Genomic DNA, 18,710 nt, shown 5'->3' with positions numbered 1-18,710 from the left:
GACCTTCCAGGCGCGAATTGGCCTGACCAGTCATCTGCGCACCCAAAGAGCCCAACCCACCCACCCACCCCCAGGATGACTACATGGTCCTCGTCGATCTCAACGGATGAACCACACACACACATATATATATATATACTGTTAGTGGAGTGATGGCCTAGAGGGAACGCGTCCGCCTAGGAAGCGAGAGAATCTGAGCGCGCTGGTTCGAATCACGGCTCAGCCGCCGATATTTTCTCCCCCTCCACTAGACCTTGAGTGGTGGTCTGGACGCTAGTCATTCGGATGAGACAATAAACCGAGGCCCCGTGTGCAGCATGCACTTAGCGCACGTAAAAGAACCCACGGCAACAAAAGGGTTGTTCCTGGCAAAATTCTGTAGACTGAAAAATCCACTTCGATACAAAAAACAAATAAAACTGCACGCAGGAAAAAATACAAAAAAAATGGGTGGCGCTGTAGTATAGCGACGCGCTCTCCCTGGGGAGAGCAGTCCGAATTTCACACAGAGAAATCTGTTGTGATAAAAAGAAATACAAATACAAATATATATAAAAAAATTTTAACCTAAAAAAGTGGCACCAAAGTACACACAACCAATATCACACATGACTCTGCATTGTGGCACAAACTGAATGTCAGTGATGATGTATCCCCCTGACGTACCTTCCACGGGGGCAAGCTGAAGTGCCAGGCTCATCAGACGAGTCTGGGCAATCACAAAAGTCATCGTTCACTTGTTCAACAGGAATGTGCAACTGAAAAATATCATGTATATCAGCATTATCTATCTATCTATCTATCTATCTATCTATATATATATATATATCGTCGTCTTTGTTCGTGGGCTGCAACTCCCATGTTCACTCACATGTACATGGGTGGGCTTTTACGTATATGACTGTTTCTTTCCCTGCCAGGTAGGCAACCATATCTGTTTTCTGGGTTGTGCATGCTGGGCATGTTCTTGTTTCCATAACCCACCGAACGCTGGCATGGATTACAGGATCTTTAATGTGCGTATTTGATCTTCTGCTTGCGTATAAACACAAACTGACAAAGGGGGTTCAGGCACAAGCAAGTCTGCACATATGCTGACCTGGGAGATTGAAAATATTTCCACCTTTTACCCACTAGGTGCCATTACGGAGATTTGAACCCGGGACCCTCAGACTGAAAGTCCAACGCTTTAGCCACTCGGCTATTGCACCCGTCATATATATATATATACATATATGAAAAAGAATTTAAACAATCATTGGTAATGAATTAAGGAATAAATCACATGCTCAGTCAGTTAGTGTATATCCTATATGTATGTATACAATACAATATATATATATAACTTCATCAGATATATTTCCTAGATTTAACTTTTTGTGCTTACTTCAGTACTTGGGAAAATGATCTTTTCTTCTGTTTTAACAATAAAGCAAGGAAATGTGAAATGTGCAATAAACTTTATGTTCATGGTGGTGGTCAAAAGTTGCAAATATAACATTTAAAAGTGCACCTTGTGGGTAGTAACCATTTGCTTGTTTTCTGTGTTTTTGGTTGTTTATTTTCATTGATAGAGGTTGTCTGTTGTTGTTGGTGGTGGTGGTGGTGGTGTGTGTGGGTGGGTGACAACTTTCAGACATTTCTTCACAAACTGCTTCACTGCTTTCAAGGTGATAGCGACACAGAGGAAGCAGAAACAGTAGGCAGGCATTCCTGGGAAGTTACTGCACACTAAGATCTGAACAAATGTTGGCATCAATTAATAATCTTGGATCTTTGTAAATCATTCTCTTTTTTTTTTCTCTCTCTTTTTTTCTTTTTTTTTTTTTTTTTTTTTTTTTTTTGTTGTTGTTGTTGTTGTTGTTTTTGTTTTTTGTTGTTGTTTTTTTGTTACTTGTCAACCAAGTGACATGCTCTTTTAAACAGGAAAATAGTTCAATAGGCTGCAAAAAGTATTTTAAAACAAATATATTCATCGTTTTAAACACGCTTATAATCCAAATAAACACTGAATACAGCACAAATGATAATGAACAGTAATTTTTCACATATATTTGGTCACACACACACACTACATTCACAGTTACAGGATGTTTAGCACATGCACACAACAAATACAATCCTTAAAACATAAAACATTGGTCTTAACAGACAAACACACACACACACACACACACACACACACACACTCACCAGCAGTTGGTCTTTCTATACATGTAAATGATGTATGGTCTTTGATATTATGTACCAGTGAAGCAAAGAGCAAAATTCATCTGTCCATACAGTGCTACATGAAAAAAAAACTAAAACGGAGCTTTTTTCAGACTGGTGTAAGACTGATCATCAGTGGAGATACTTTCTTAGGTCTTGAGTCCATTTTGGTAAAAATGATATCACAATAAGCATAATCATTAATATATCATTCACTACTATGATAACAATTATCAGCTGATCTTAATGACTGTAGGGCTTGTGGTAAAACTTGTAACCATAGAGAACGACAACATAGGAAACTTCCAGGAAAATCTGTACCATTCAACCAACCACTCAGCTTGTTTGCTCCCTGATCCTAAGTGAATTACTAAGTCACATTGTTCCACAATTCACTACTTGCCGGTCTGCCTTCTGATTTGCTGTCACGTCTTCAGATGATTTTGAACAATGCTGCAAGGATCATTTTCAGAAAGTCCAAAAAGTATCACATGAACCCACTTTTACGTCAACTTCATTGGTTGCCCATCTAGTATAGAATTCTGTACAAAACTGCTGTACTGACTTATCGCCACTTTGAAGGATCTCTCCCATCTTACTTATCTTCTTTCCTTAAATACTTACACCCCTTCACATTCTCTCAGGTCTTCTGCTGAAAAGCTCCTTTGAGTCCCCCAAACATTTCTGAGTCCCCAAAACATCTTCAAAGACATCTGGCCAAAGGGCATTTCACTAGTTTCAGTATCAAGCATATTCTGTCTGGAATTCTCTTCCTTTGAATCTCAGGTCACTTACACTGTTCTCTTTCAAAACAAAGTAGAAAACCCACCTGCTTAAACAGGCCTTTCGGTGTGATGAAGCATAGCTAATTAATTGCATTCTTCCTCCTCCTACCCACCCCACTTTACCCTCTACTGAAATCATCATTTAGTGTGTGTGTCTGTGGATGTGTGTTTGTGTGTGCACGAGTGAGTGTGTGTGCGTGTGTGAGCATGTGAGCACGCATGTGTAGGGTATTTTGTGTCCTCTGTGTGCATGTATGTGTGTGTGTGTGTGTGTGTGTGTGTGTGTGTGTGTTCATATCTAGATGTGTGATTTGTAGTATTGTCTTAGTGTATAGACATACTGTGTTGTTTTTTTCATGTCCAGAGATATGTTATCATGCACCAGTGTATGTATATCTTGTTTCATGTCAGGCGCTTAAGTTAGACCCCATTATATGTGGGAGTTTGCGCCATATAAGTACTATCTGTTATCATTATTACTTTTCTCTGCAAAACATGTATTCTCTCTCTCTCTCACTCTAGAACTCTCTCTTTCTCCCCCTCTTTAGTCTCTCTCTCTCTCTCTCTCTCTCTCTCTCTCTCTCTCTCTCAATTATCTTATGGATGTTAATTGGTGAGTGCTCCTGTAGTCTGCTTTTTACTTTTCTGATTGTCAAACCATTCTTTGTCATTTAATTTTGTCATACACATCTGAAATTTGGAGTTTGTCAGCTGTGAAAGGAATTTTTAGGATTAAACTAAAAGCTGTGAGTTACCAAGACATGTAATTATATATAGATAGCTAGACAGACAGATAGATAGACAAACAGATTGACAGACTGACTGATCTACCGATAGACAGATAGATATAGATATTAAGGGGAGTCAGATCCACTCTTGGTTTGCCATGGACAATCTAGATATATCCTTGTAAAGCTTGTAATAACACATTCTTTTCACTACAGGTACAGAACTATGTAAGTGGGCTTGTGATGTTTGAAATATTCTGTGATATATATAACACTTGCTATCTGAATTTAAACAAAGACGTGCTTTGGTCCTCTGCTTTGGGTACACGAGAATCTTATAATGTATTTAAAGATATGGAACCTCTAACATACATCATTGTTTCCTGTTGCACACTTATGTTAGGTATCCAATAATCAGATAAGAAAGCCTGAAAACACACACACACACACACACACACACACACACACACAAATAATCTTAGACTTAGAGGCAAGCTTGAGACAAATTGACAAAATAAAATATGTATAGCAGAATTGTCAAGACTTGAAGAGAATTAGAGACTTAAGTATGATAAAAGAATCATATGGAACCACTGAAAAAGTGAGAGGAGACACAGACACTTAGACCAAGAGAGTGCATGCATACATCATACATGTACCTCTGACTTCAAGCATTTAAACAGCCCAACTTTTGCATACTGAGCAGCTTGTGATAGGTGGACTCCTCTGGGTATGTCCTGCTGTTCATGACGCCCAACTGCTGAATTTGAATTCTGATGTTTACCATCCTTTTCGTCCTTAGTTTCGTCATCATTAATCATTTCATCCCTACCCATGTTAGCACCTTGAAAATTGCTCGTCTTTTCACTCTTGTTTGCACCCCCTAATCGTGACAGTGAAAAAAACTGAAGGAGAAAATAAATGATGGTGATCAGTACAATGACACCAAGCGTCTGGATTTTTCGCCTTCGACAGTTTCTTGTTGTAAGAAACTGCATTGTCAATCCTACCCGCAGTTACTTTATGAAGAACCCTTAAATGACAGGTAACGAAATTATTGTGGTCGTCAACCAGATTTTACAGTTCACCATTGCAGATGAATGGATCCAAAATCTGACGAGAAAATATCCATGCAGTTTAGATACGGAGGGATCATTTCGTTCAAAATTTGTTGCTTTCAAAATGCTTAACAGCAGCCTCTCCACACGAATACGTTTCTGCTTCGAACACTCAAACACCTTGTTGTCATGTTAAATCAGCAAGAGTAACGTCCCTTCCATGATGCGGTTGATGCGGGAGTGATATTCCCTGCACCAATGGGAGTCTACCACGTTGTCCTTCAGTTACACACCCACCATCATTTTACAGAGGATACTGACGTTCCAGTGTCTGGTTTCAGTCTTCTCATCACAACAAACAAGCAACACGCGCGGATGCCACAGGCATGCATGCACCTCCCTCTCCACCCACGCACACACACCACTTTTTTTTCATTCCACACTTATCAAGGAGAAGGAAGAATTCACGCAGAAAATTGCAAACAAAATAAGATGTTATGTACATCACATCTAACTTTTGAAACTGGCCTAAATGTACGTAGCACGAGACATAATTAGGCCTATGTTTATTTGTTTGACTGAAATGCGGACTTATTTTCTCTCGCACCCGCCGGCTACACCGGTCTGCGTGCGCACTGCATAGAAGCTGGAGAAACTAAAACAGCATGTGAAATAATTTTATTGTGGTGTGTTTGGGGCGATGGCAGCGTCGTGGTGTTTGTTTGTTTGTTTTTTTGTTTTTTTTTCTATACTATGCAGAGCGAACTTAAGTATGTCTTAAATTCAGACATTAAATTTTGTGAAAGTTGCATGATTTAAACGGAGTTATCACCTCGAATAGAGTATAGTCGATCAGTGTCGTTATTTGTACGTGTTTCGGGGTATATGATATAGTTGCTTCGATTCGTTTTTAACATGTGAGGTTCAAATCCACTCTTGCACTTTTTTTTTCTTTCTTTTTTTGTTTGTTTGTTGTTGTTTTTTGTTGTTGTTTTTTTAGGGGGTTGTTTGTTTGTTTGGTTGGTTGGTTGGTTGGTTGGGGTTTTTTTGTTTTGTTTTGTTAGTTTCTTTGTTTTTAGGTTCATGACATTAAGAAGAAAAAATATTTTTACCTATAATTCTCCCCTACGGTCTGCCATTTCAATGGATTTGTGTCAAGCGCGCGTTTTTGCACCGTTTCTTTACTATTTAACTTGTAATGAGCATTTCTCCACTTAGATTAGCTGCTGAATATTTCTAGATATCCATCGATACATGACTTTGTAGAGAAGAATTTTACAATACCGATAAAAATGTATAACTGCTGATGACGTCATAATGCTAAAACGAGTACCTCGCGCTGCATGTATCCGGCATTATTATATATTTTCCGTACCGTATATAGACAGATAGATAGATGTGTGTGTGTGTGTGTGTGTGTGTGTGTGTGTGTGTGTGTGTGTGTGTTTCCAAATCTGAGCAAATTCTTGTCTTTCAAAATTAAGATGAAATGAAAACCTGTATGCATCCAACACGGATCTGAAAACAGGCAAATATGCAAGTGAATGTATCATTGACCAAACACAGGACACTGACGCTGACTCTTTGTTTATATTTTTCTTTGTGTATGCAAACTTATCAGGGGGTGGGGGTGGGGGGTCTAAAAATGCATGTCACTCAGTTCAGCTGGAAAAGGTGAAGACTTAACATGTCAATAAAACTCGGTTAAAAAACAGTATTTGTGGTATTTGGCTTTCCTTGTCAAGCAGATAGACACATAATTTTAACACAACCAAAAGCAAAAAACTGTGAGAAACAAATTGTTTGGTGGTTCTTTTTTATACAGAATTTTGAATATTGAAAGATGCATGTCCAAGACGTCAGTTTTGGTCCACGAAGTTACCAGGTATGAGAATGTATGGTAAAACCTTAATGTTCCCGCGGGTTCTGAAATGTGTTTTGTGTTGTTGTTTGGTTCATTCAGTTCACTCAGTGATGCACAAACAAGCAGGACAGCTTTTGAGTTCTTCTTCTTCTTTTTCTGCGTTCACTCGTATGCACACGAGTGGGCTTTTACGTGTATGACCGTTTTTACCCCGCCATATAGGCAGCCATACTCCGTTTTCGGGGGTGTGCATGCTGGGTATGTTCTTGTTTCTATAACCCACCGAACGCTGGCATGGATTACAGGATCTTTAACATGCGTATTTGATCTTCTGCTTGCATATACACACGAAGGGGGTTCAGGCACTAGCAGGTCTGCACATATGTTTGACCTGGGAGATCGTAAAAATCTCCACCCTTTACCCACCAGGCGCCGTCACCATGATTCGAACCCGGGACCCTCAGATTGACAGTCCAACGCTTTAACCACTCGGCTATTGCACCCGTCAACTTTTGAGTTCAACAGCATGTTCGTGACAGTCAATTAAGGGGCAGGGTGTTTATCTTGGCATGTCTCTGCAGTGACCGGGGTTTACCGTTACAATAATGAATGCCAACACGGTTTGATCTATTTTTCGTCATTTTATTCCCTAACACTGGGTGTCACTTTCACATGCTGTCAAGGATGTCATGTTTTCTGATGAAAGGAAGTGATTAGTAACTGTTAATCATCATTTTGTCCGTGCAGCAACTGTCCGTGCAGTTACCAGTATCAGTATCAATAATAATAATAATAATAATAATAATAATAATAAAGTACATTTTAAGACGCTTATTCCCTTGGATAGCTCTAAGCGCCATTACAATTTCTTAAGAAACATTAAAAGGTTTCAGCACTGTACCTTTTGAAAACCAAATGCACAAAAAAAAGTGTAAAAAATGACGATCATGGTAACTGCACTGACATTCTTGTTGTAGTAATACTACTGAATTTTTTTTCTTCTGCATTTGTAATTACCGTTAAGCCTGGATTATTTGGTACGGTATACACAATGGTATATCCAATCACTTCAGAAAATTATATTGTCAAATTGGTGTACTTGATTTTTTTTTTTTTTTTTTTTTTTTTTTTTTTTTTTTTTTTATAGTTTTGTCTGTCTCAGGATTGCTCATATTCTGAAAATGACTCATTATGTGTTGTTTTTCCCCCGATTTTTTTTTTTTTTTTTTTTTAAATCTGGTTGCTCCGCTTCACCATGGTGTGGGAAGACGTAAAACTGAAGATCTGGCCTGACTCCTTTCATGGCACGTCTAGTAGAACTATTTCGTTTCCAGAAAAAAAAGTCACGTGAATAAAATGTACAGTTAATTTTGTCAACACAGCCGGTACTCGACAGCAACAACATAATTATGGTTTGACATCCTGAATGCAACACTGAGCGAAACTGAGCAGACGCCTACAAAAGAATGTTTTCATCACAAGTAGTGACGTTAATTTATGTTTTCATCACAAATAGTGACGTCTTCTGCCGTCAGTTCCTTTACGTATGTAGTCAAAACAATGGAAGAAGTAAATATTAACAAAGCGCGTTGTGGTGATTGTCAGCTTTCAATGGAAGTCTTGTCAACGATTTAGTCGATAAGAATTCTGTGAGGTTGAAGAAGCATTTCTCGGGTGTTGTTTTTATTCAGTCATCAAGCGTTTGTTTTTTTTTAGGAGTGACAAAGACACAGCAACCAGAGACGAAAGTTGTGACGAACAGAATAAGAAATCCACAACAGAACACCAGGAAACTGGAAAGTGGATTGATTTACAAGCTGAAAACAAGAAATTCCCTCAACAGCAACATCAAGTAGTACCAGCTCATGTGTGACAAATGAAAAAGGCTTTTGAAGGTGCATGTACAGTGAAGTGATATTCAAATGACAGTTTATTCATATTAGTACGTAAAAGCAGTACGTAAAACTCGAACGCGAAAGACAGGTTTGCTGTTATCACTAATACATCTCGCTCAAAACCGATAACCACATATTATTGGGAAAACAAACCAAAAAGACTTGTACAAAGCCAAGTCCTGTGCAAGGAAAGAAAAATGCTAGTGTCGCAGACATTATGAAGACAAAGTGAGCACAACAAAAGACAAAAAAAAAAAAAAAAGATAGAGAACACTGAAGAGTCGGAAACCAATTTGAAAGGTGTGAAGAATCTTACCACAAAATCATTTAATAAACCACAAATAAATTAAAAAATATTCTGTTAAAATTTACAAGCTGCAGAACATGATTTTATCATAGAACGAAATATTTGTCTGGTGGAATAACGTGAAAAGAAATCACCTTTGAACCAAAAGAATTCTGTAACGTTGCTGAAGCACACATCAGACGGAAATAGGGCGGGACAAGCAACCAACTAGACAAAAAGCAATGCATGACAAACAGTAAACAGCACCGAAAGTCCAAGTCCAGTACACTGAATACTGCGCATCACTATGGTCCTGGGACTTCATCTCCTGCTGCTGCTGAGAGATTTGGTCATCCCATGGACTAAAGCCCTCTTCAGACGGTACAGAGCTTCTTGGTACAATCGGAAAGACGTCCGAGGAGGGGGGGATAGTCGGAAAATTACGGCAGGACCTCCTCCTCTGCAGTCTGCAGACAGTGCCGGTGATGCTTACTGACAGACAGACTGCGGTGCCACAGGAGATCAGTGTGCTGGGGGTGAAGGAGAAAATGAACTTCATACCATATACTGTCCTCAGATATCAGTTGTTGTTTTTTCTTCTAGTTTTGTGGGCAAAATTAGTCTCTTCAGAACATTGTGACATTTACATTTAGGCTACTTTTCCAAATTGATTTTTCTGGAAAGTGCCGAAAATGACAATACAAGTATGAGACATAATGGGCTGCATGTTTTAAAGTGCACCCCAGAGTACGAGTGTGTGCACGAGTCATAGAGATAAGCGTGTTTGTGTGTGAATGCATCTGTGTGTGTGTGTGTGTGTGTGTGTGTGTGTGTGTGTGTGTGTGTGTGTGTGTGTGTGATGCATGCTTTGTGAACGAGAGTGTGTGTGTTTTATCAAAACTATAGATATGAGCAGATAACATTGTGGGGATACCAAGATGCAAAAAGAGATAGAAAGAAAATTAATACCCCCCTTTTTTTCTTCTAGTTTTGTGGGCAAAAGTAGTCTCTTCAGAACATTGTGACATTTACATTTAGGCTACTTTTCCAAATTGATTTTTTCTGGGAAAGTGCCGAGAATGATACAAGCATGAGACACAACAGGCTGCATGTTTTAAAATGTTGATTTTGGACATTTTTGTTCCACAGTTTTAGAAATGATTATATAATTTATTATTACCACACAAACCTTGTTTATCCGTCTTCAGTTTAAAATATAACTGCTTTGCTTTGATGTTTTACATAAGTATGGTTGCAGTATGGTTTTCTTAACAAAAAAAAAAAAAAGCGGAGCAGATCGTCCATCACAATAATTACGTTCTCTGCATGGGTCATTACTCACCCCGCCCTACCCCCCCTCGGGCCCCCACGCCCCCGCCCCCGCCCCCACCCCACCCCCATTCTACACTTGTTGTAGTGGTTGATGGCGAGGATCCTCTATCATTCACCCAAGTGCGGAAGTGCGCTTGAGTGTTTGTAAGCGTGTGCATGTGGAACGGGCGAGGAGCCCTATAGAGAGGGATGTGTGTGGTTAAAAGAACGTATCGGAAAATCTCGATTACATGTGTAAGAAGAGGAACGTGTGGGGGGGGGGGGGGATGGAGGTGATGGGTTGAGTTTCAGTTTCAGTAGCTCAAGGAGGCGTCACTGCGTTCGGACAAATCCATATACGCTACACCACATCTGCCAAGCAGATGCCTGACCAGCGGCGTAGCCCAACGCGCTTAGTCAGGCATTGAAAAAAAAGGTGAATAAATAATAGATAAGCGTACATAAATAAGTAAATAAATACATAAATAGATAAATAAATAAATAATAATTATAATATAAAAAGGTAGTGATAATAATAATAATAAAAAATAAATAGTAGTATAAGAGATGGGGGTTCTATATACAACTTTTTTGGGCGTATTAGCTTGTGTTAAGGCCCTCAAGCATAAAAACAATTTAGTCAAAACCTGTGTATGTTGGAGTAATATGACCCTCAAGCATAAAAAAAATATATAGTTAAAACAAGTTATATGTGTATGGAGAGCCAAATCACAAGATAAAAAAAAAAATGGTTGGATATGTGTATGGGGGGAGCGAAACGGTCATGGGGGTTCTATATACAACCGACCCCAGCCCAAAACCGCGCAATACCGCCCTCAAGCATAAAAACGAAAAACCGGCTTAAATATGTGTATGGAGAGCCAAATGGTCCTTAAAGAGAGGAGGTTGGATCAACCGTTCACATAGTTTGCTTTTTTTGGATGGTTTACCATCTTGAATATCAAATAGATTTTTCTTTAACAACTGAGTTTTGTGTTTCGATTTTATGTCTGTTTTCATTGCATTGAATTTTTCAACTTCAGCCAGAATGAGACTAAATTCTTCATCGCTTATTTTATCATCTTCTAATGCTTTTGAAATAAGATCATTTATAGTGTTCAGTTTTGACTCGGCCAACACGCGAATCTCGTTGTGCTTCATAGCTTGTGACATTAATTTTTTATGAATAAATTTACAAGTTAAACCAACCACACCAAGGAGACCAGCTCCCACTTCTATTCCAATAGCTACGGGAGCAGCGGCGACACTCAACAGTAATCCAACACCCGATGCTCCAAGGGCGATACTAAGAGTTGTCAGCGTTGTATCCGCGGCTGTAGCGATATTTACACCGCGTTTATATTTTTTATAAAATAAAGTTCTTTCATCACGGTCTTTTTCGAGGTTGTTTTTTATATTCGATATCTCTCGTAGGCGAAACTCCATTATTCTATAGTAATCATTTTTTTAAATGATGGTAACAGGATGAGGAGAGTAGCGCAGTCTTTTAAGCTGAAGAGGTCCGATGTGAATAAAGTCGAGAGATATTTTATCTAATGATGGACGTTTGATGACACCTTCGAGCGAGAATTCTATAGAGGGATCGGGTTGATCAGATGGGGCAACCACTGGAATTTTGATGGTAATTCTCAAGAGTTTATTTTTAAGATTTCCAGGCCATTTTATCTGCAACCCTTTTAAAACTTCTACAAAATCATCTGGCACCCCACTAAGGAGTATATCTAAAACGACAGTTGACCCCTGAATAGGCGGCTCAAAATCAAACTCTTTAATTAACCGCAGTGTGCCAGTCTTTTTACCTCTCATACCAATAACATATCCAAAGTCGTCGCTGTTAACGACGATTAGATCTTTACGCGTATGATAGGAAGCCAACAGTTTACCACTATTTTGTATTTTTTGTAGAGCGTGATTTCTTCCAATACTAACATAGGGTTGTTTTATTTCAAAATCTAAATCCCAGTTATCCACCGGATAAGGTACCCATGTATCATCGTCGGAAAGAACAAGATGATGTGGTTTGTTCACAACAACACCGTCAACGTTCACGTCTGCAAGTTCGCTGAATTTGTTGACACCACCACCATTACTCGTTATTTCTTTTCTTTTGTACGTTCCTTCAGAAAGTTGGAAGGCGTACAACTGATTTTCTTTTCCCGACACATCAAATCCGTCTGTATCTCCGAGATCAACCAAACCGAGCGTAGTGCAGGGTTTGATATTATGTGTTCCTGGCCCTCCGGGATCAACCATTTTCTAATATTTATAGTATATTCTAAATATTCAAATTGGCGCAACGTAGTCTTCTTAAGGAAATATTTTGAGGAAGACGCAGCTGCATCCACAAACTCATTGTTTCCTGTTTTGTGGTAATACCTTCAAGCGAGAATTCTATATGACTACCCTGCGGTATAACATCATAGGGCATAGCATCATCTTGTTTTTCAATGGTGATTCTCAGGGGTTGATTTGCAAGATTTTTGGGCCATTTAATGTAAAACCCTTGAAAAACTTTTACAAAATCATCAGGCTCTTCACCGAGAATTACATCAAAAATAATACGGAAACGGAAGCCCCACAAACTAGTTAGATCATGAAAATCTATTCCTAATTCAGATTTATCCTTCGAGCGTTTCTTAAGCACATAACACCTCCCCTGGTAGTTTAGTAAATGTACATCCAACGCTCTTAAATCAGCGAACATCCAACCACTGTTTTTTATTCTATAATTATTTTCTTCTTCTTTGGTAATGTAAGGTGATTCAATTTTAAAATCTACCATCCCCTTGTCGAGGGGTTTTAGCTGCCATGTACCGTTTAAACGAACAAGTTGATAGGGCTCATCATTGACAACATCATCCTCACTCACGATATCACCAATTTTTACTTCTTTTCTTTTGTACGTTCCTTCAGAAAGCTGGAATGCGTACAACTTATTTTCTTTTCCCGGCACATCAAATCCCTCTGTATCTCCGAGATCAACCAAACCGAGCGTAGTGCAGGGTTCAACCATATCTTATATGTAATGTAATATTTAAATAATCAATAGAAACGGGATTATGATTTTCATCTACTATAGAAAGTGTTAAACGTGGTAAATCTCCGTGAGAAAGTCTTTTGTACTGGGGTGATGTCAACGTGGTTGTTCGACCACCCCCGCATCTTTCATTTTCTACTGAGATTGATTGTAACAACGTAGAAGGCAATCCGTTATAGAAATTATCGGTGGTATTAATTTGAGAGAGGTGAATGTAAAGTGCTTTATGTATCGCGAGCCGCGGATGCCTGTTTCCTATCACCATTATTCCCGGCGCGATGAGTTTTTGGGGGAACCCCAGAGTATGTGCAAGACGCTCAGAAAGTTCAATCGATTTGGTGCTCTTTATTCTCAGATAGCCACTCGGAGCGTGCAAGTCTAACTCTGCACCGTGGGGGGTGAACACTTCTTTATTCAATTCACACACATTATAATAACCATCTGGGATTATTATCTTATGATCGGTAGTAGTAAAGAAATTGTTTCCGAGCTCATCACTGATATTTTTCCAGTTGGGATAATAAGTTATTTCACGCAGCGCGATTTCTAGTCTTCCACTTTGATTAGATATGCACCGCGGTAATTCGTCTTTTTGAATATCGGTTGTTATTATATACATAGCTATGAATAAGAAAATTTACAGCTTCAATAAGGACGCGTCCTATACAACCGGGTATAAAGAAAAAAGAATAAGTTGTACGCGAGTGATCTACGTGAACAGCGAATATTCTTTTACCGCCAAGTTTCCCGATGTTTTTCAGTCTTATGCGAACCCCACTATGACTGGGGAGATGAATGCAGCCTGGCTTGCGTGGAGAAACAACCCGATAGTGTGGTGGCAGAATCAAATCAATTTTGTGGTATGGTGCGCGACCGCCGGGTGTGGAGTAACGGAAGAACATTTTCAAGCTTCTGATCCGTTTATTCGAGCCGTGTATAGGTTTCATTTTTACTATCAGATTCGGAGGTTATTGGACGAGTTAAAAATTCCGCTACCCACCGACCAAGCATTTAACATGTATAATAATCCGTTTGATAAAACAGTTTATCAGCGTTTGTGTGCCGAATTTGGGCAGAGGGATTGGAGACAGAAAATAGAAAAGCATGGCTTTGGTTTGGGAGAATTTATTCAGGCTGAGACCCCCGGTGGGGCTGCACGACAGGCAATGAGAAACAGAGGAGAGGGACCTGTGTTCTTTAGCCCCCACGATAAAATCAGACATACGGTGGACATCACCCGGGCTTGGACAACATTTATTCCTGATAAGGGGTTGGGTTTTACACATGCGGGGATAGTTCGTCTCAACGATAGCATTCGCACTTATGTGTGGGCTCTAATAGGGTCACAAGCGCAAACGCGCACGAGTATAACAACAAAAGGAACTGGATTTGATGCGCAAAAACAATTTTTAGCCAATGTTGAAGATGCGATTAATGCCCCCGAAAACCTACAAACGGCGATAAAAAAATACCAGGACGTTCTCCAGTACGCGAGATCCGAAGTAAACTTTGCATTTGGTGTTGGCCTTTATATGGCCCCATCTGATATGGCATTGAGGGTTGGTACACACATTAATTATAATAATAAAATTGTCATTGCGACAGAAGAACAGAATATTGGTGTTAATGATGGATTAAACGAACTACCACACATTGTACCACCTACCCAAAGTGTTCCACCTACCCAGAGTGTTCCACCTACCCAAAGTGTTCCTGCATACTATTTTGTTGCCCCATCAGGAAAAGCTCTTCAATGGTCTAGAGGTCACTGGGCTCTTGTGCCACCTTCTGATGCAGACTTGGCAATGCTTGATGCGAGTAATACGGTGCTCGATTATAAATCACACAAGCCTTTGACAACACCGAGGACAGGAGCGGGTGAAACGAGAGTTTTGTTAGGCATTCGCGGGTGGTTCACTCTTACCTATAGAAATAAAAAATTAATACAAACATCTCGACCAGGATTTGCAATAGCTACCGGTGCTGGTAATAGACCCTTTCTGTATGGTGCAGGTTCTTCGGATAACAAATTTAAACTCAAACCAGCGAAAGTATCGTACGAAGAAGAGCCAACAACTCACAAAGACTATAAAGTCGCTCTTACTTTAGGATTGATAGGTGGTATTTACTTTCTCTTCTTTAAATAATCAAACAGGAGGAGGCCAGCACCGAGCACGAGTGCCCACAGGTTGTTGGCTAACCACCCAACCGCTTTACCCAACGTGCTTAATAACCACGAAACAATAGCCCCAATGACTCCTGGGAGGGCATCAATCGCCTTTAAACCTAATTTTTTAAGTAATTCTCCCAAATCTTTAAGTCTTTTTCTTATCCAGTTGTCATCTTTTTTACCCGGAGTGCCCCCTCCACCCGTGACGGCCAAAACGATAGTGCTGATAATCATACCAAAGGCAGTAAGAATGGAAACGATAGTAATGCCTTGTTCTCTAAAAAGCGTTCGAATACGTTCCGCTAGTGTTGTGTCCTCCTCAAGAATTCTGTGTATCGTTTCACGCATTCTGCTGATTTGAGATCGCAGCGCTTCTTTGTGTGTTGATATCGCTTCTAGCCGTGCAGCACGCTCGATGTTTAGATCGTCTAATTGTAAACGCAAGGGTTTGATTTCGCTTTCATCTTTATCAGCTAGTTCCGCAGACTGAATTCTTATTTTTAAAGTTGATATTTCTTCATCCAGGTGAGAGAGTTTTGAGAGGTTGTCAGAAAGATTACCGCGCTGTCTTTGCATGGCTTTGTCTAAACCTTTGAGTTCACGAACATAACCACCCAGTTCATCGGTGAGGGGAGGATCATCTATAGTTTTAAGTACTTCATCAATTGTATTTGGTGAGAAATCATCCATCTCAATTTCTTCACCCAGTTTGGCTTCAACCTTTTGGAGAGCCGCGACCGTTTGGGGTTTTAAGTTTTTCCTCCTCCAGTCTACAAAACCAAGTTCCTCGCGAATAATATTTGCTCCACCAGGTTTTCCCGCTAGTGTTGAAAGTGCTAGGGGTTGTTTCGTGCGGACGTTAATGATATTAAAATCTGGATTATTTTTTAATCGTAGTGTACCTCTACTATCAAGTTCAAAATTGGTATAATTTCGCCCAACATCGGGCTCTTGTCCAAATGCATCATAGTAATCATCAACCGCGCTCTTTAATAATTCTGTTTGCAAGAAACCAGATTCTATTATTCCACCTTCTGCGAACCCTTCCGCCATCTCACCACCTTCCGCCATATTAAACTTATAATATAAAGTTATATCATTATATCTATATAAAACCAAAAAAAAAATGAGTGGAAGAAAGCTTAATCCAATGAGAAGTTTGCGGGAGCCGCGGGGGATAAAGGGCGTGCGGCAGACTGTCGTGATTACTAACAATCCGTCAACTATCGATCAGAATCAACAACTTCTTGTACGCTTTCCTAATTTAGGTGTTGATGATGTGATCGTTCCGGGGAGTGTTCGGCTAGCATTCAAAATTTCTTTGACTTCTACCACAGATGTGAACAGAACACTCGTTGATAATATTGGTAGAGCCATAGTACGTAAAACAACCATTCGCATTTCCGGTAATGAAATCATGAGCGTTGAAGATAGTGATGTATTTTATACTTATGGAGATCTTTGGCGAACTCGACAAGAACGAAGAAACGCCGTTTATCAAGGTATTGACTTAACTACACACCGTAATGTGACACGATTGCGTATTAACGCGGATAATGGAGATGACACTATCGCTAGAGATGCCGCCATTGCGGAGGCTTATGGTAATCGATTTTGTATTCCGCTTGATTTCGAATTGCTAGAATCTCATGCACCATTTTATCAGAGTGCTCTCGGCGATCGCCTGGAGTATGAACTTACCTTTAACGCTTATAGCAAGGTTATCCGCAGCACAGACCCGGATGCATCCTATACGATAGAAGGGATTAGTCTCGAGTTTGAGAAAGTCACACAACCCGAACTTGCGAGACAGATAGCCGGTTATTATTCAGGTAGGCTCGCTATTTTATTTGATAGAATACTACGACATCGTAAAATTCCTCTGGACAAATCTGACACACTCTGGAATATTAATCTCAACGTGCCGGCAAAAAGTATGAAGGGTGTACTGCTGTTGTTTGATGAGTATTACAATCCTAAGATCGATAAGGTTGAAGTGACGATCGAAGGTGTGCCCAATCAACTGTTTAGTCAAGGTATGCGTTCCTATCAACAATGGGATGAAATCAGAAAGTTTTTCGGAACGCAAAAACGCGACCCCGAAGTAGACAAAGTGGTAAAAGATTTAGAACTAGCGGATGTCACAATCGGTGAATATTTCACGAATAATTATGCTCTTTGGTTGGATATGCGCACCACAGATGATAATTCTCTTCACGGGAGTGGACGTCGTATCGAAAATGCGTCTGAAGGCATTACGATTCAGATTCAGAAAAAAGCTGAAACGGCAGAACCGCTAAATGCGTATGTATTTGTAATTATGGATGGACAATTAAATATAGAAGATGGAAGATTTGTCGAGGCTGTTTACTAAAGAAGCACATTCCGCAATTATTTGCGGGCAAACTGGGTGTGGTAAGACCGAATTTATTTTAGATTTATTACAAACGACATATCGTGGTGTGTTCGAGAATATTGTAATTCTATGCCCTACTCTCGAATATAATAAAGCCTATCGATCCCGAGTGTGGGTAAGAAAGGACCACGGGGTATACACCGTTAATCCCGGTGATAAACTTCACGAATGGCTTGGGCTGTTTTTTGAAATATTTGCCGGGGAGCCAACGTTGTACATCATCGATGACTGTAGTGACTTAAAGGCTCTTACTCAAAAGAAGCAAATGTTGAGTAAACTCGCATTTTCTGGAAGACACGCGAAACAGTCTGTGTGGGTGTTGACTCAGAAATACAACTCGGTTCTTACTGACCTTCGCGAACAAACAAAATGGGTGGCTTTATTTCACTGTAAGGATAGGGACTCGTTTGATGAGTGTTTAAGAGAAAACGATGTCATTCCAACACAAAATGAACGTAAAGAGGTTAGGAAATCATTGGCAAATACCAAACACTCCAAGTTGATATTAAAAACTGATCAACCAGTTGCATATAAAATTTGCTAGTAATAATCAACAGCTGTTTAACAATGCTTAACAGTTCCTTAGCACTGGTTAGCAATTTCTTAACACTGGTTAGCAATTTCTTAACACTTTTAGTCGTTGGATTTGTAGTTTTTTATTATTTTAAACTTAAAAGGAGATATATAGAATATAAGAAGAAGATGGACCAATTACTATCCGAGGATCCCAAACGCGACAGGCTTATGGCGGTGGTCTCAGCCGGTGGAGCAAAAGAATATTTAGGGAAAGAGTTTAGTGTTGATAAAATCGAAGCGATGAAAGATCCGGATATAGACAAGCTTTATACGAGATACGAAGCGAGTTTAGGATCGATGATTACAAAATCACTCGGTAATACAATTATACAACTGTATACCAGAGCAGTTT

This window comes from Babylonia areolata, chromosome 16 (genome assembly GCF_041734735.1).
Source record: "Babylonia areolata isolate BAREFJ2019XMU chromosome 16, ASM4173473v1, whole genome shotgun sequence".
NCBI lineage: Eukaryota > Metazoa > Mollusca > Gastropoda > Neogastropoda > Buccinidae > Babylonia > Babylonia areolata.
The sequence above is the reverse complement of the archived record's forward strand: the minus strand, read 5'-3'. Positions refer to the sequence as shown.